This window comes from Bos mutus, chromosome 10 (genome assembly GCF_027580195.1).
Source record: "Bos mutus isolate GX-2022 chromosome 10, NWIPB_WYAK_1.1, whole genome shotgun sequence".
NCBI lineage: Eukaryota > Metazoa > Chordata > Mammalia > Artiodactyla > Bovidae > Bos > Bos mutus.
In genome coordinates this window covers 47,711,577-47,729,364 of record NC_091626.1, presented here as the reverse complement: position 1 = coordinate 47,729,364, position 17,788 = coordinate 47,711,577, and the positions used below count along the sequence as shown (strand labels likewise).

General features: G+C 38.8%; 1 protein-coding gene across 3 annotated transcripts in view; it reads right to left on the bottom strand.

Annotated features, from left to right (window-relative positions):
- GALK2 (galactokinase 2) overlaps positions 1–17,788 on the bottom strand; it is a 160,466-nt gene that overhangs the window by 92,060 nt on the left and 50,618 nt on the right. The window lies entirely within an intron of this gene.

Here is a 17,788-nt window from a genome sequence, read left to right as displayed (position 1 = left end):
CCATTAAGGTCAAGAAAGAAGTATTGCCAGAACTCCAGACCCTTTACATCCCCACCTAATCATTTCTTTCCCTAATTCCCAAAAGGTAGCCACCATAATGAATTCTATTTTCTAATTTACAGAGAGTCATTTAGAGTCATTTACAGTCATTTAATCATGATTAAAATGTTAAATTTTATCAAATGCTTTCCTGTATCAAGATTACTACATTTTATTCTGTCAATATGGTAAATTACATTGATTTCTTTTGATAAATGAAACTTGAAATTGTTAGAATAAACTCAACTTGGCCATGATATATTATCCTATACCCTATTTATTATCCCATTTTTACTGGATTAAATTTACTAATAATTTCATTAAGAATTGTCTGCATCTAAAATCATGAGGAAGATTAACCTGTACTTCCCTTTTCTTGTAATGTCCATGTCAGATTTGGTACCAAGGAAGCACATTTACTTTGATCTCTGGCCTTATAAAAGAAGCTGGGAAATGTTCTCTCTTTTCATATTCTTTGGAAGAATTTGTATATGCTACTTTTGTGTGATGTTCCTATTTTTAGGTTAACCCAATACCTACAACTAAAATGTAAATGAATTAAACCTAAGGACTATAACCTAGGGCTTTCTGTTTCCTAAGCATCCAACCCTTTGCTTTGGATGAACAGAACTAGAGAAAACAATCATTATCTTGCCAAAGAGTATAAAATCTGCCAACCTATGAAAAAATATTCAACTCAAATTATTAGGCATACACATGAAAAATTATCATTCATTTCCATTCAGTTCATATTTTAGGACATCAGAAAGATCACAGAACGCTGGGGCTGGACCATCTCCAGTGTGCTCCCTGTATCTGCAAAACTGAGTACATTGCACCACCGGTAACAGCATGGCAGTGTGGAAAATGCATCCACATACTGTGAATCGAATCTGTCTGAGCTGGAATCCAGGTAACTCCATTCATAAAGCGATTTGTCTTTGATCACATTATATAAATTCACTGAGCCTTAATACTTTCTTCTGCAAAACTGAAATAATAGTAATAATAAACCTGTTTTACAAAGCTACCATGAGGTTAGAGATGATGTGTATAAAACACCTAGGTACTTGATTATAAAAGGGGGGGTATCTTTTACTCTCACATAAATTCTAATACAACTTTAAGTCCATATTTTCAGTAGTAATCTCCAAATCTTGGTGTCCAGAACGTATCATAAATAGTCTTCATCAGTTAACCTTTTCCCTTGAGTCACTTTACAGTTTAACTATAATAAATAAAGTTTGTGTCTACAAATACAGCTGTTTCCTTTCTGTTCTCATGGCCACCAATACACTTAAAATCTCATGCAGTTACAGACTCTTCCCTGACTACTAATTTATTTTCCTACCTTACCTACTTTCTTGCTAAACACTTGCCCTAAACTTTTCCAAAATCTCCTAACAGGAAGGTCAGAGGACTGGAGTATTTGGCTAATCTAACATTCAGCCCTGTGAATTTAAAGGAACAGCTGCTCTTACTCTCATTTTAGAAACAGAAGTTGAGGCATGGGGTCGGGGTGGGGGAGGTGGGAAGGGGGTTTCATACAAGTTATAGACCAAATTGGTTACAAAGGGGGACAAGTTATAGAGAGCCTTCCATTGTTCTGCTTACTGTATCAAATACTAGTCTGGGGCTCAGCACAAGGTTAAGGTTTGATCAATTGGCTACAATCATCTCTATTAAACATAAATGAATGGAAATATTAGATGACAAACCCCTCTGAATTTGGTAGGATTATTTACCATTGTATTGTTATCTTTTATCTTTTCTCTGTATACCATAAAGGTAGAAGGTAAGGGCTGTGAACATATGTGGTATATTAATATCACCTACATTGGTCCAGTTAATTCTTTAAATACTGAATAATGTTTATACTATTGCTGTGTGCAAGTCAAAGTTTGGAGACATCAAAACATGGTGACCTAATAATAAAAAGAATCTAAGAATTGCAACAAAAGTCCAAGGCACAACCAGGCATGGCTACAAATTTTCAGCAACAGTGGTTTCATTTGAAACCACTTGGAAACAGTGACCCTTATTCCTCCAAACTGTTGCTCCCTAATTAGTCTTGTTTGCCTCCGTTTATGCTAATGGTAAACATGCATTTAGCCTAAGAAAGGAAATGGGAAAAAAAAAAGCAGAGGTGACCTAAACAACCTCCATGAAGCAAGGCTTCTAATCAAATAGCTTAGTCATATCATCCAAGTGAATCCAAATCAGTCAAAATCATTAAATAAAAGATTCCATTTCCAATACTACTCCTAAAAAAGACTATAATCAAAGACACAAACACTATCCCATGTAACTGAAAGAAACCTGGTTCTTTCTTATGATAATACAATATGAACAGTTTTATATTCACATAGTAACAATAGTAGCTTAAATTTTCAAACATTTTTTAAACACAGGCCACCCAATGCTCGAACTAAGCCCTCCTGGTTTTTGTACCAGTGAGCACATGGCTTCAGTCCACACTCAACACTTAATTAAGAGATTCTTTTCAAAGATTGTACTCTGGATGTATCATCTTTTCTGAGGCCAGGCTGCTGCAGTTCATTAGCAGTCAACATCTGGCTGGAATGTTTTAAAATACTATTTTCCTTAACCATTATATGGATGAGGTTTTTGTTATTCTAAGCAAAATGAAACAATGTCTTTGTATGGACTTCTAAACATAATAATTAGTGACAGTGCAAATTGTTTTCTAATTTTTCTTATACTGTGTAGCAAATTACTATTAAAACATTTAAATTGTAGTTTAAACCTTTGTATAATAGTGAGATTCTTTTCATTTTGTAATGTAGACCATGCCTTTACTTTTTAAATACAAGGTCTCGTTCTAGAGGCCAAGAAATATTTAACTTAAATGTAGTTACATGCAAAGAAAAATTATCTTTAAACTTTCTCAAGGAAACAGCTCTTAAAAACTCAGAAAAATAAAAAGTTGGAAATATCTGGCACAGAACTTTGGACACTCCAGTTACTTTGCTTGTGAACCTCAAAGGTCTCTTATACACAGTATGGATTTCAAACTTCAAAAACACTCCTCTGAAGAGTATCAACCCGTGTCTACACAATTAATTTGCCACTGAAATTAAGTTAACTGAATCTGTTCAGGGACTTAAGCAACTAGAAACATCCCTGTAGTCAACTAAGTTTTTAAAAGGAATTTCATGAGGCTGCATAAGACTTTTTAGGCCTCAGCTGACACATATTTACAAGTCTGGCTCTGAGAACTGTTATAATGCACTTATGGGCTCACTCTGCCTGAAATGCCCTTGGGCCCCTCCCAGGACTTGGTGTCAAGACACAGCTTTCTTTGCCTTTAAAATATTTTAGAACTCACCACTTACTTAAAATCTTCTTCATCCAACTTTACCAAGGAGCCATTCTTACAAACTTATTTCCCATTTACATATAAAATACTTCACCCCTTGGATGGGGCTTCCCTCATAGCTCAGTCAGTAAAGAATCTGCCTGCCATGCAGGAGACCGGGGTTCAATTCCTGGGTTGGGAAGATACCCTGGAGAAGGAAATGGCAACCCACTTCAGTATTCACACCTGGAGAATCCCATGGACAAAGGAGCCTGACAGGCTATAGTCCATGGAGTCCCAAAGAGTTGGACACAACTTAGAGACACCACCACCACCTTGGATGAGATAGGCGCTCAACTATTAAGACTTTGGTTAGTATAGTATTCCACCGTGTGCACTCAAGTTCCATAAGGGCAGTGACTGTTCCTTTTCTTTTTCTTTTTAAAAAAATTGTTTCCTCTCTTGCCAGTATAAGCTACAGTATAGTGCCCCCAGCTGAAAGAACTCAAATCGGTGTTAATCCTATTTTGCTACCCTCAGCTCAGAGCCCTCCAAAAGCTTTGTTTGGCTTGGAATGAAGTTCAAACAAGACTGACCATGTGGCCTCTGGCCACCACTCTCAACTCTCCTTCCACCACTCTGCCTTCTCCCCTACTCACCGCACCCCATCCACACAGGCCTCTACTATTCCTGGAATGTGACCAGCCGCCTTTCACCTTAGGTCTCTGGCATTTGTGTGCCTTCTGCCTCCTCTCTCTGCTCACTCCCTCAGGTATCACTTCAGATGTCTCCTCCTTGAAGGAGACTTCTAATTCCCTATCTAAAATAGCTGCTTCCCCTTTCTACAGCCTATTTTTCTTTCTAGCTCTCGCTGATATTATCTTATACATTCATTTGTATAGCTGTTCATTATCTCCCACCAACACCACAACCACCAGCATGTAAGTGTCATGAAAGCAGAGGCTTCACTGATTTTATTCACCTTCGGTACCTAAAACAATACCTGGCACATAGCAAGTGTTTAATAAATGTCACTGAACGGTTGCCCTCAGGACCCCAGTAGAGGAAAGAATTTGCAGGCAGAAGCCAATCAAACACACCTTACTGGCCAAAGCTGGTCTTTAGAATTGTAACCTGTTTTGCAAGCCAGCCAGCTGTCTCTAAGGTCCATAAGAGGAATATAGTCCTTCTTGGCCTCCAAAGACAACTCCAAAAACACACAGAAACTAGACACAAGTCTACAGCAACCTAAATCCTGAGCTAGCAAAGTAGGGGCACACCTTACAGAATGCCTCCCCAGCTAACATTTTCCTGATTGAACATCTCTTGGTTTTTTATAAGCTTCATAGACTGTATATATCTCCCAGGACAATACTTTTTAAAAGGTGCTTGTTTATTTAAGAAAAAAATATGCTTACATCCCCAAACCTAAATACTATTGGCCTGCACCCCACAGGCCTACAAGGCCTGTGTTTGCCCAATTTCAAGACCGAAGAAAGAGCCCCAAGTCAGCAACAGTGACATCTATGGTTTAATGAATGGGGAAGCTTACATGTCTGAAGCAGGGTCCTGGAGCAACACCCCACCGCATATCACGGTTGGCGGTAGCAGTCTTAGCTCCCGGGGTGGGGGGAAGGGGAGATGACAAGTTATAGGGGAATTGATGTCAGGTGAGCTCATTAATTACCAGGGAAACCAGTAGAAAGGCATGACTTTCACCACCCCTTTGATAAGAACAATCACCAGCTGGTGCCTGGGGCACAGATAGGAAGGTCAGTTATTTGCACAGGATACAAGTAAAACAGGGACTGTAATAGTACAGGTTGTACAGAGAGCAAGAGAACAGCCATCGTGAGTGGCCTGACCATATAACAACGCTAGTAAGGAAATAGTGTCTGTAATACTGGGACACCAGGCATCCACAGAGAAGACTCAGTGTACTACTATGTAAAGTAACTGCTTGTTAACAACCCTATTAATTGTTCAATGGTCAAGAAAAGTAAAAGCTCAGTAGTGAAGAATCTGCCTGCCAATGCAGGAGACACAGGTTCAATCTTTGATCTGGGAAGATCCCATATGCTGCAGAGCAACTAAGCCTGTGTGCCACAACTACTGAGCCTGTGCTTTGAAGTGCATGAGTTGCAACTATTGAGCCCAGGTCCCTCAGCTACAGAAGCCTGCACGCCTGTGCTCCATAACAAGAGAAGCCACCACAGTGAGAAGCCAGAGTACCCCAACTGGAGAGTAGGCCCTGTTCGCCACATCTAGAGAAAAGCCCAAGCAGCAATGAAGACCCAGCACAGCCATAAAGAAATAAAATTATTTTTTTTAAAAGAAAGGCAATTGTTCTAAGTATTTTTCATTGTATTTCTAAGTTACTTATTTAGTGGGATTTTTTACTGTGTTTTTGTAACATTGTAGGAAATTAGATATTCTAAGTTGAAGAGCAACACACTGTAGTTTTTCCTATTTAAAATAATAAGAAATAGAACTCCACGTAAATGATTTTGTGCAGAACATCTGATTTTTTTTTTAGATGTTTTGATTTTTAGAATTGCAACCTGTTTCGCAAGCCAGCCAGCTGTCTCTAAGGTCCATAGAGGAATTTAGTCCTTTCTTCTTGGCCTCCGAGGACAATTCCAAGAACACACAGAAACTAGACACAAGTCTGCTGCTGCTAAGTCGCTTCAGTCGTGTCCGACTCTGTGCGACCCCATAGACGGCAGCCCACCAGGCTCCCCCGTCCCTGGGACTCTCCAGGCAAGAACACTGGAGTGGGTTGCCATTTCCTTCTCCAATGCATGAAAGTGAAAGTGAAGTCGTTCAGTCGCGTCCAACTCATAGCAACCCCATGGACTGCAGCCTACCAGGCTCCTCCGTCCATGGGATTTTCCAGGCAAGAGTACTGGAGTGGCTTGCCATTGCCTTCTCCGACACAAGTCTATAGCAACCTAAATCCTGAGCTAGCAAAGTAGGGGCATACCTTACAGAATGTCTCCCCAGCTAACATTTTCCTGATAGAACATCTCTTGGTTTTTGATACTTAAACTTCATAGACTGTATATATATCTCTCTCTCTCTCTCTCTCTCTCTCTCAGTATAATACTTTTTAAAAGGTGCTTGTTTATTTAAGAAAAAAATATGCTTACATCCCCAAACCTAAATACTATTGGCTTGCACCCATTAAGCAAAAGATGCCTGCATGTTCTTGGATTCACCTCAAACCCACCAACAAGCCTCTCCCCAGGCCTTTCTGACTCGGTGACAGTCTAGCAGCTCATCTGTTCCCAGTCTCTAACTTTGACTCACTAAATCTCGTCTCATGTCTTCATCTTCTAGTTACCTTTCATTTCATTCACCTTTCTTCTCCTTTTCTTAATTTTTACCAAGGGAATATATGCATTTAATCTAAAGGATTGAAGGAGCTAAAAGGTTTACAACAAAAAAAAGCAGTCCCTAGCTCTCACCATCTCATCTTCATCCTCAGTACAGTGTACCCAGAGTCAAACCCTTTCAACTAGCTCTTGCTTTAAATTATCAGATAATCTGAGTAAAATGCTATTGCCTAGATATTCCATATTAATTTCACCTACTGCCTTCTTATGATAAAGGAGAATTTTAGCTGTCTTACACCTACCTTTCCCCCAATCTTTCTCAATAAATTTATTCCAAAAAAGTTTGGTTAAATCTGTATTTGGTATATTAATTATTGAGATTATTGTTTATTTATGAGCCAAATAATGAAAAATAATTGATTTCCTTTCTGGGACAACTTTTCCTTATATTTAATAATTGCTGAATTTCCTCATTTGCTTAGTTTAATTTGCACATCCAGCTAAGCCTTCCCATACCCTATAAAAACTCTGCAAAAATCACTCTCAATTTATTTTTCAACAGTCAAATATGTCTGATTTATCAATTCTTTATTTTCCTGATAAGATTTATCACTTCCATTTTTTCTTCCCCCATCAGGTTTTAATCTGTACTGAGTATTTTCTAAGTTTCTGGGTGGATGTTTTCTAAGTTTCTAAGTTGCTGGGATTTCCCATCATCGATGTTCTATAAATACCCAACTCCTCTCTCCTGTATTAGATTTCCCATCTCCAAGTTCTCATGTCAACTTCTTTCTTGGTTCACTCCCAAGTTTTGGTTGATTACATGTTGTAGACTTTTAGAATTTACATGTTTGAGAGTGTTTTATTCTATCCTTTTACTTGATCAGTTCATTTATCCTAAGCTAAACTTCATTCATATTTTGAAGACATTACTTTGTTGCCTTCCATCTTCCAAAGCTATTTTTAATATTTTCATTCCTGTTCCTTTGATTATGATCTTTTTTCCATCTTTTCTCTTGCTCTCTCAATCAGTTTTGAGTGTTTTCTACTAATATTCAAGTTTCAAAATTCCCAGACAATAAACTTTGGTTGGTTTTCTCTCATTTTTTAAATGGAAGGAAAAGCATCTTCTTTTTTTTTTTAACTGAGGAATACTTTGGTTTTTTTTTTTTTTCATTTATTATGCTGAATACCCTATGAGCACCTTTCAACTTGAAAATACATATTTTCATTTTGGAGAAATGTTATTTTAAAAAATAATAATTTTCTGGGAATGCCCTGACAGTCCAGTAGTTAGGACTTGGTGCTTTCACTTCAGTTGCCCAGGTTCAATACCTGGTCAAGCCATACAGCGAGGCCAAAATGATAATAACAATAATAATGATGATAATTCTCTAATGATTGTTTATTCTGTTTCTTCTTACTGGTTGAATATTGTATTTCCAGGATTGATTTGTAAGTTTTCTTATTTTTCTCTCTTTTATTGTCCATCCCTTTTTCCTACTTTATCAGAATTCTTCCAGCCTTTATACTGAACTTTTTTTTCAGCTATCATATTTTTAATATCCAAAATCTCTTTCTTACTGTTTGCTCCTTTTCAAAAAGTAACATTCTGTTTTTTTTTTCAACATTTTACTCTCTGAAAACAACAGGATGATGTTGAAGGAATTTTCTGCTCTCAGTATTGTCTTCTGTTTCCTCTGAGTTCCTTTTTCCTTTGTTTACTTAATGTTGAAGGCCTTCTTCCAAAGACCAATTATCTTTTGACAGCCTATCATCTTTAAGAGTGAGTCACTAAAAAGCTGACTAGCAGCTTTGTAAATGGGTTTCTAATATGGTCAGAGAGTAGCTGGTGAATTTCAGTGGAAGGGGGCCACCAAATGTCAGTATTTATGGGTCTTTCCTCCAGGATGGTTCATCATGGTTTAGTTTCCTCTGAGAAGGATCTTCTAATATCCCTGCTGGGGTTTGGAGTGGTAAGGCTGCCAGTTATGCTACAGCTGATTAGAGAAAGGGAGTTGTGCTGTTCAGAGGCAGAAAGTCCTTTAATCTCCTAGTTTTCAATTCTATTCTGGTCCAGCCTTTCTCAGTGCTCAATGTCCCCAAGTCCAGATAATCTATTTCTCCAGAGACTCCTACAAAGGTGGTGGGAAATGGCTTCCTTATTTAGCCAGGTAAAAGTGGGCTCTGAGGGTCTGGCTGCTCTTCATAAAGACTTTCAAATAAATTTCCACTCACCGTGTCACCCTGCTTCTTGCAATACCCAGTGCCTCTAATTCCTAAGCCTTTCCAGAGAGCTGTGAGTCAGCTTGCTTTCCATCTGCACCACTCTCCACAGGCACTTGGCTTTGACCTTTCTACCACTCTGCTAAGTCATGTACCATCCTTACACCCACTTTCCATCTTTGTATCTTGTGGTTTAGGGTTATTTATTAATATGTCTCCTTGATTTATCAAAGATGGAGCTTATGCCTTCTTTTCTTGCTTTCCCTATTTGGAGATGATTTTTTGAGAAAAGAATAATGAATGAGGGGTAAAGAAAGAGAGTAGGTATCTGTTTATTCAGATGGTGGCTCAGAATCCGCCTGCAATGTGGGAGACCTGGGTTCAATCCCTGGGTTGGGAAGATCTTTTGGAGAAGGGAACAGCTACCCACTCCAGTATTCTGGCCTGGAGAATCCCCATGGACAGAGGAGTCTGGTGGTCTATAGTTCATGGAGTCACAAAGAATCGGACATGACTGAGCAACTAAACACGGCAGAGTCATCTTGAAACTAGAAGTCTATAGTATTTTCGATTTCACAGATCTTTTATCACAACATAGTCTTCTGTCAGTTCCACTTTAATTCATAATTTGTCTTCCAGACTTTCTGGGTAACTAACCATCTTATTTTACTGGTTTCAGATATGCAACATTTAGTTATTAGTAAATTAACAAGTTCCACACCTATCTATCATATCCCATTTGTAGTAACTGTCGTCTGCAATTGAATAGGGTACTGAATTTACATATAACTGGGAGGAGACTGTTTATTAATTGAAAGGGCATTAGTTACCAGTGTCTCATGGGCTTTTGGAGAAGGCAATGGCAACCCACTCCAGTACTCCTCCCTGGAAAATCCCATGGACGGAGGAGCCTGGTAGGCTGCAGTCCATGAGGTCGCTACGAGTCGGACATGACTGAGCGACTTCATTTTCACTTTTCACTTTGATGCATTGGAGAAGGAAATGGCAACCTACTCCAGTGTTCTTGCCTGGAGAATCCCAGGGACCGGGGAGCCTGGTGGGCTGCCGTCTATGGGGTCGCAGAGTTGGACACGACTGAAGTGACTTAGCAGCATGGGCTTTTTCTTATTAGATAGGCTGACCATTCTTTGCTTGCCTTCCTGTCCCTCCATTCTCACGCTTCTCTGTACCACCAGGAAACTGATTTCTGTGAATAACTTCCCTAGCCGTTCCCAACTCACATCTATTCCCACCCCTTTCACTCTTTCCCTGCCTCGTTGCATTTCTGGCAACACTACTCTATAGCTGCAGCTCCTGAAGTATAATGGTTTCAGGTTTTACAGGGAAACCCTTCCATTCATTTCCTATGAAGACACTGACTGATATATAAGCAAAAAAAAAAAAGATTTTGAAATAACTCATCTCTAAAGTCCCTTGCGTTCTTGTGTTCTATAATTTTTATAAGAGTCAAGTATATACTTGGCACTTATCTAAAGACTTTGGGCAAATTTGGGGCTTCTTTTCAGTCAAGATTTCTTCTTACTATAGCAAAGAAACTCTTCAAACAAATATGCTCAGGCCCTAGAAAATATAAGCACTGTCAGTATAACTTAGACTAACATGAAAAGTTAAGACATACATATTGTTCCCTTTAAGCAAGGGAGTGAGATAGTCCTGGTAAAGTACATTTGTTTTTGTTTTTAATTTTTAAAAATTTAGTACAATTGACATACATTATATCAGCTTTCAGTTCAGTTCAGTCGCTCAGTTGTGTCCGACTCTGCGACCCCATGGAATGCAGCACACCAGGCTTCCCTGTCCATCACCAACTCCCGGAGCTTGCTCAAACTCATGTCCACAAGTTGGCGATGCCATCCAACCATCTCATCCTCTGTCATCCCCTTCTCCTCCTGCCTTCAATCTTTCCCAGCATCAGGGTCTTTTCCAATGAGTTAGTACCTTGCATCAGGTGGAAGAAGTATTGGAGCTTCACCTTCAGCTTCAGTCCTTCCAATGAACATTCAGGATTGATTTCCTTTAGGGTTGACTGGTTGGATCTCTTTGCAGTCCAACAGACTCTTTAGAGTCTTCTCCAACACCAGAGTTCAAAAGCATCAATTCTTTGGTGCTCAGCTTTGTTTATAGTCCAACTCTCACATCCATACATGACTACTGGAAAACCCATAGCTTTGACTAGATGGACCTTTGTCAGCAAAGTACTGTCTCTGCTTTTTATATTAGCTTTAGGTTATGATATAATGATTCAATATTTGTATGTATTATGAAATGAAATCATCACAAGTTTAACATCCATCACTATACCTGGTTACACAATTTTTTTTTCTTGTGATGAGAACTTTGAAGATTTACTCTCTTAGAAACTTTCAAATAAGAAATACAGCACTATTAACTATAGTCACCATGCTGCACCCCCATTACATATTTATTTAACTGAAAATTTGTACCATTTGATTTCCTTCACCCATTTCACCCATCCCTCACCTCTGGCAACTACTAATCCATTCTCTGTACCTATGAGCTTGGTATTTTATTTTTACTTATTTTTCTTTAGTTGGTGGTGGTCTAGTTGGTAAGTCGTGTTCAACTCTTGCGATCCATGGACTATGCCCGCCAGGCTCCTCTCTCCATGGGATTCTCCGGGAAGGAATACTGGAATGGGTTGTCATTTCATTCTCCAGGGTATCTTCCTGAGCCAGGAATCAAACCCATGTCTCCTGCATTGCAGGCAGATGATTTACCAACTAAGCTATGAAGGAAGACACCACATATAAATGAAATCATTGATACGACATTTGTCTTTCTCTGTCTGACATTTCACTTTAGCGTAATGCCCTCAAGGCCCATCCATGTTGTCACAAATGGCAAAAGTTTATAGCTAAATAATATTCCATTGTGTATATACACACACCACATCATCTTTATCCATTCATCCATCAATGGTTATAGGCTGTTTCCTTTTCTTGGCTATTGTAAATTATGTATATGGGAATGCACATATCTTTCTGAATCAATGCTTTCCTTTTCTTCAAATAAATACCCAGAATTGAAATTGCTGGATCATATGATCCAACCAGTCCATTCTGAAGAAGATCAGCCCTGGGATTTCTTTGGAAGGAATGATGCTAAAGCTGAAACTCCAGTACTTTGGCCACCTCATGCGAAGAGTTGACTCATTGGAAAAGACTCTGATGCTGGGAGGGATTGGGGGCAGAAGGAGAAGGGGACGATAGAGGATGAGATGGCTGGATGGCATCACTGACTCGATGGACGTGAGTCTGAGTGAACTCTGGGAGTTGGTGATGGACAGGGAGGCCTGGCGTGCTGCGATTCATGGGGTCACAAAGAGTCGGACACGACTGAGCAACTGAACTGAACTGATGACAATTTTAAATTTTTTTTAGGAATCTCCATACTATTTTTATAGTGGCTGCACCAATTTACATTCCCACTAACAGTGAGCAAGGATTCCATTTTCTTCACACACTCATCAACACTTATTAGCTCTTATCTTTTTTATCATAGTCATTCTCACAGATATGATATCTGATTATAGTTTTGATATTCATTTCTCTGATGATTAGTGATGTTGAGCATCCTTTCCTGTGCTTTTTGGCCATTTGTATGTCTCCTTGGGAAAGCTATTCAGATCCTCTGCTCATTTTTTAATTGGATTATTTGGGTTTGGGCTTTTTTTTTTTTTTTTGCTATTGAGCTGTATGTGTTTTTTATATTATTTTTAATATTAACCCCTTGTCAGATATATGATTTGCAAATATTTTCTCCCTATTAGTAGCTTGTCTTTCCATTTCGTTGATGGTTTCCTTTGCTGGCAGAAAGTTTGATATAATTCCTTTGTGTTTTGTTTTTTTGTTTGCTTGTTTTTATTTTGTTTTGTTTGCTTTTGTCACCTTTGCTTTTGGTGTCAAATTCAAAAAATCATCACCAAGACCAATGTCAAAGAGCTTACTGTTTAGGTTTTCTTCTACTACTTTTATGGTTTTAGGTCTTGTATTCAACTCTTTAATATATTTTGTTTTATTTGGGGGGTGTGGTGTAAGATAAAGGTCCATTTTCATTCTTTTGCATGTGACATCCAGTTTTTCCAACACCATTTACTAAAGAGACTGACCCTTACCCATTGTGTTTTCTTGGCTCCTCTATTGTAAACTAATTGACCGAATATGCATGGTTTATTTCTGGACTCTCTATTCTGTTCCATTGATCTATGTATCTGTTTTTATACCCAGTACATTTGCTTTTTTGACTTTGAGACACAGAGACAGCCAGAATTAATTCCAAAGTTACAAGGTTTCTTTTTATGTCCTATTCTTCTTTTCCCTTAGATACTCCACCATCAGAAGGCCAGGAAACTGTGAAAAATAAGTTTTACCAACCCTCTCTTTAAAAAGAATGAATTCCTTGACCTCTGTCCCAACCACAGACACCAGATTATCTCTTTTCCAGGCATATCTAGACTTTTTGTATCCACTGAAGTTTTGTACTTTCTCACCTCTCATAGATCCTTCAATTCATTCCTATTTTAAGCTGCTCTTGTCAAGGTTTTTTTCAGCCTCTTTGATGCTAAATTCAATGTATACTTCTGTCTTACTTAACCTCTCTGCTACTCTTTCATGAAATATTATTTTCCTTATCTTTGCTGTTCTCTGACTTTTCTACTTTTTCCCCCTAAATGTCTGATTGCTCCTCAGTCTCTTCAAGTGGACATCTCTTCCTCTGTCCATCCCTCAAATCTTCATGCTTTTTGGAACTCTGTCTTAGTCTTCCCTATCTTTCTACCTACATTCTTCCACTGGATGGTCTCCTCCACTCCTATGGCTTCAGAAATCAATTACATACTAATGACTCTCAAGTAGACCATGTCAAGTCTGAATATTCCTCCTGGCTTTCAGAGATACTGTTTGTAGCTAAACACTAGGTAACTCCGTCAGTGTGCCCACAAATTCCTCATACTCATTTTGCTTTCCCTTCAAACCTAATTTTTCATCTATATTCCTTATCCCAGTGAAACATACCAAGCCAGAGACCTGGGTATAATCCTTGACTCCCTGGGTTCCACATCCAATAAATAATCAAGTCTTATTGATTCTGTCGGAGACATACCTTAAATCTATCATCTAATTCTCTCCCCATTCTCACTGCTACTTCCCTATAAGTGGCATCTCTCTACTGCTAAGATAATTATCCTCAAGTCTAGACCTTATAATAGACCCAGGGCAATCTTTTCAAAATACAGATATAATCAAGTTATCCTCTTCCTAAAGTCTGCAATGGTTTTACAAACTGCTATCCAAATAAAGCCCAAATTGCTCAACATGGTTTACAAGGCCAACATCTGGTCTCTTACCCTGTATTTCAAATTATTATGTGTCAGTTAAATTAAGCCTTTTTTAGTTCCTCCAACAAGCTATGATCACTCTTACTCTAGACATCTTCACATGATGTTTCCTCCCCCTGTAACATGACTATCCAATGTTATCAGTGTTATCCTGCTATCAGTAGTTCTTTTTTGGCCTATCAGTACTTCTTCTCTAACATCTATGAATTCCTCTGTCTCAGCTTAGATGTACTCAGTTCAGTTCAGTTCAGTCGCTCAGTCGTGTCTGACTCTGTGACTCCACTGACTGCAGCATTCCAGGCCTCCCTGTCCATCACAAACTCCTGGAGTTTACTCAAACTCATGTCCATTGAGTTGGTGAGGCCATCCAACCATCTCATCCTCTGTTGTCCCCTTCTCCTCCCGCCTTCAGTGTTTCCCAGCATCAGGGTCTTTTCCAATTAGTCAGTTCTTCACATCAGGTAGCCAAAGCAATGGAGTTTCAGCTTCAACATCAGTCCTTCCAATGAATATTCAGGACTGATTTCCTTTAAGATGGACTGGTTGGATCTCCTTGCAGTCCAAGGGACTCTCAAGAGTCTTCTCCAACACCACAGTTCAAAAGCATCAATTCTTTGGCACTCAACTTTCTTTATAGTCCAACTCTTACATCCATACATGACTACTGGAAAAACCATAGCTTTGACTAGATGGACCTTTCTTGGCACAGTAATGTCTCTACTTTTTAATATAGCTGTCTAGGTTGGTCATAACTTTTCTTCCAAGGAGCAAACGTCTTTTAATTTCATGGCTGCAGTCACCAGCTGCAGTGAATTTAGAGCCCCAAAAATAAAGTCTGTCGCTGTTTCCACTGTTTCCCCATCTATTTGCCATGAAGAGATGCGACCAGATGCCATGATCTTAGTTTTCTGAATGTTGAGTTTTAAGCCTACTTTTTCACTCTCCTCTTTCAATTTAAGAGACTCTTTTGTTCTTCTTTGCTTTCTGCCATAAGGGTGGTATCATCTGCATATCTGAGGTTATTGATATTTCCCCTGGCAATTTGATTCCAGCTTGTGCTTCATCCAGCCCAGCATTTCTCATGATGTACTCTTCACATAAGTTAAATAAGCAGGGAGAGAATATACAGCCTTGGCGTACTCCTTTCCCAGTATGGAAACAGTCTGTTGTTCCATGTCCAGTTCTAACTGCTTGCTTCTTGACCTGCATACAGATTTCTCAAGAGGCAGGTCAGGTAGTCTGGTATTCCAATCTCTTTCAGAATTTTCCACAGTTTGTCGTGATTCACACAGTCAAAGGCTTTGGTGAAATCAATAAAGCAGAAACAGATGTTTTCCTGGAACTCTCTTGCCTTTTCAATGATCCAGTGGATGTTGGCAATTTGATCTCTGGCTCCTCTGCCTTTTCTGAAACCAGCTTGAACATCTGGAAGTTCACGGTTCACGTATTGCTAAAGCCTGGCTTGGAGAATTTTGAGCATTACTTTACTAGCATGTGAGATGAGTGAAATTGTGCAGTAGTTTGAGCATTCTTTGGCATTGCTTTTCTTTGGGATTGGAATGAGAACTGACCTTTTCAGTCCCGTGGCGACTGCTGCATTTTCCAAATTTGCTGGCATGTTGAGTGCAACACTTTCACAGCATCATACTTTAGGATCTGAAATAGCTCAACTGGAATTCCATCACCTCCACTAACTTTGTTTGCAGTGATGCTTCCTAAGGCCCGCTTGACTTCGCATTCCAGGATGTCTGGCTCTAGGTGAGTAATTACACCATCCTGATCATCTGGGTCATGAAGATCTTTTTTGTACAGTTCTTCTGTGTATTCTTGCCACCTCTTAATATCTTCTGCTTCTATTAAGTCCATATCATTTCTGTCCTTTATTGTGCCCATCTTGGCATGAAATGTTCCCTTGGTATCTCTAATTTTCTTGAAGAGATCTCTAGTCTTTCCCATTCTATTGTTTTCCTCTATTTCTTTGCATTGATCGCTGAGGAAGACTTTCTTATCTCTCCTTGCTATTCTTTGGAACTCTGCATCCAAATGGGTATATCTTTCCTTTCCTCCTTTGCTTTTCACTTCTTTTCTCTTCACAGCTATTTGTAAGGCCTCCCCAGACAGCCATTTTGCTTTTTTGCATTTCTTTTTCTTGGGATGGTCTTGATCCCTCTCTTCCTGTACAGTGTCATGAACCTCTGTCCATAGTTCTTCAGGCACTGTTTATCAGATCTAATCCTTTGAATCTATTTCTCACTTCCAGTGTATAATCATAAGGGATTTGATTTAGGTCATACCTGAATGGTCTAGTGGTTTTCCTTACTTTCTTCAAGTCTGAATTTGGCAATAAGGATTTGATGATCTGAGTGACAGTCAGCTCCCGGTTTTGTTTTTGCTGACTGTATAGAGCTTCTCCATCTTTGGCTGCAAAGAATATAATCAATCTGATTTCGATACTGACCATCTGGTGATGTCCATGTATAAAGTCTTCTCTTGTGTTGTTGGAAGAGGGTGTTTGATATGACCCCTGCGTTCTCGGCAAAACTCTATTAGATGTACTATGTTCTCTAAATCTGGATTAGATCTGCTCCCATAGCACACTAGTATCCACTTATCAAACTCTGTTATAGTTGTCTATTCACTCATCTCTATTCCCTTTTTTAGATCATAAGTACTATTAATATGAAGGCTAAAACTATACCTATTATATTAGCAATGCCTTGAACATTAGCTGGCACAAAGTAGGCACTAGGGAAGCAGTGATTGAATGATAAATGAATAAACAAATAAACCACCAGATTAAACATAGCACCAGTGGAAGCAGATTTTACACATGGACTTTCTTTCCCTTACTTTCTCTCTTCTCAAGAAACAAATAACAACAAATTAGTTACCCTTACCTCCAAATAAGCAATTGCTTACAAAGGACTAATTAGTGCATAGTTACAATGGCAGTTAAAGAGAATTCTATTTGAGCCTTTGCTTTCTTCTTCATTTTTCTCTTTCTTCCTACAAATAAAATTTCTGAACTGAAAGTTTAAGCAGATCAAAGAAAGACATGCAGCTGACTTTCTCTTGATCTGCCTGTTGCCCAGTCTATATTCCTAGACATCTACGAATGTGGTAGTACATGTACAAGAGATAAAAAAGAACATATGATAATATTTTTTTTGAACCAGACCTCCAAAACATTAATTAAAGCTGAGCATACCTACTCTGAACTGCGAAATCAGAGATTTATGTGACCTTGTAAAGTTGAGGCTTTCTGACCTCTTGTAGAATTTATGTCTTCTTTAAATAAGCATTTCCTCTTTGCAATGAAGTATTTTTTTCAAGTTTATTTTAGTGACTAAGCTGCTGGTATAAATAGATATGTTATTCAGTTCCTTTATTGCCTGGTTTTCACCCTTTTTACCCATTTCTTGTCAAATATTTAACTGAAGGTTTTGGGTGAAAATAAGCAGGCCCAATTATGAAGGCTAGAATTTCTTCCCT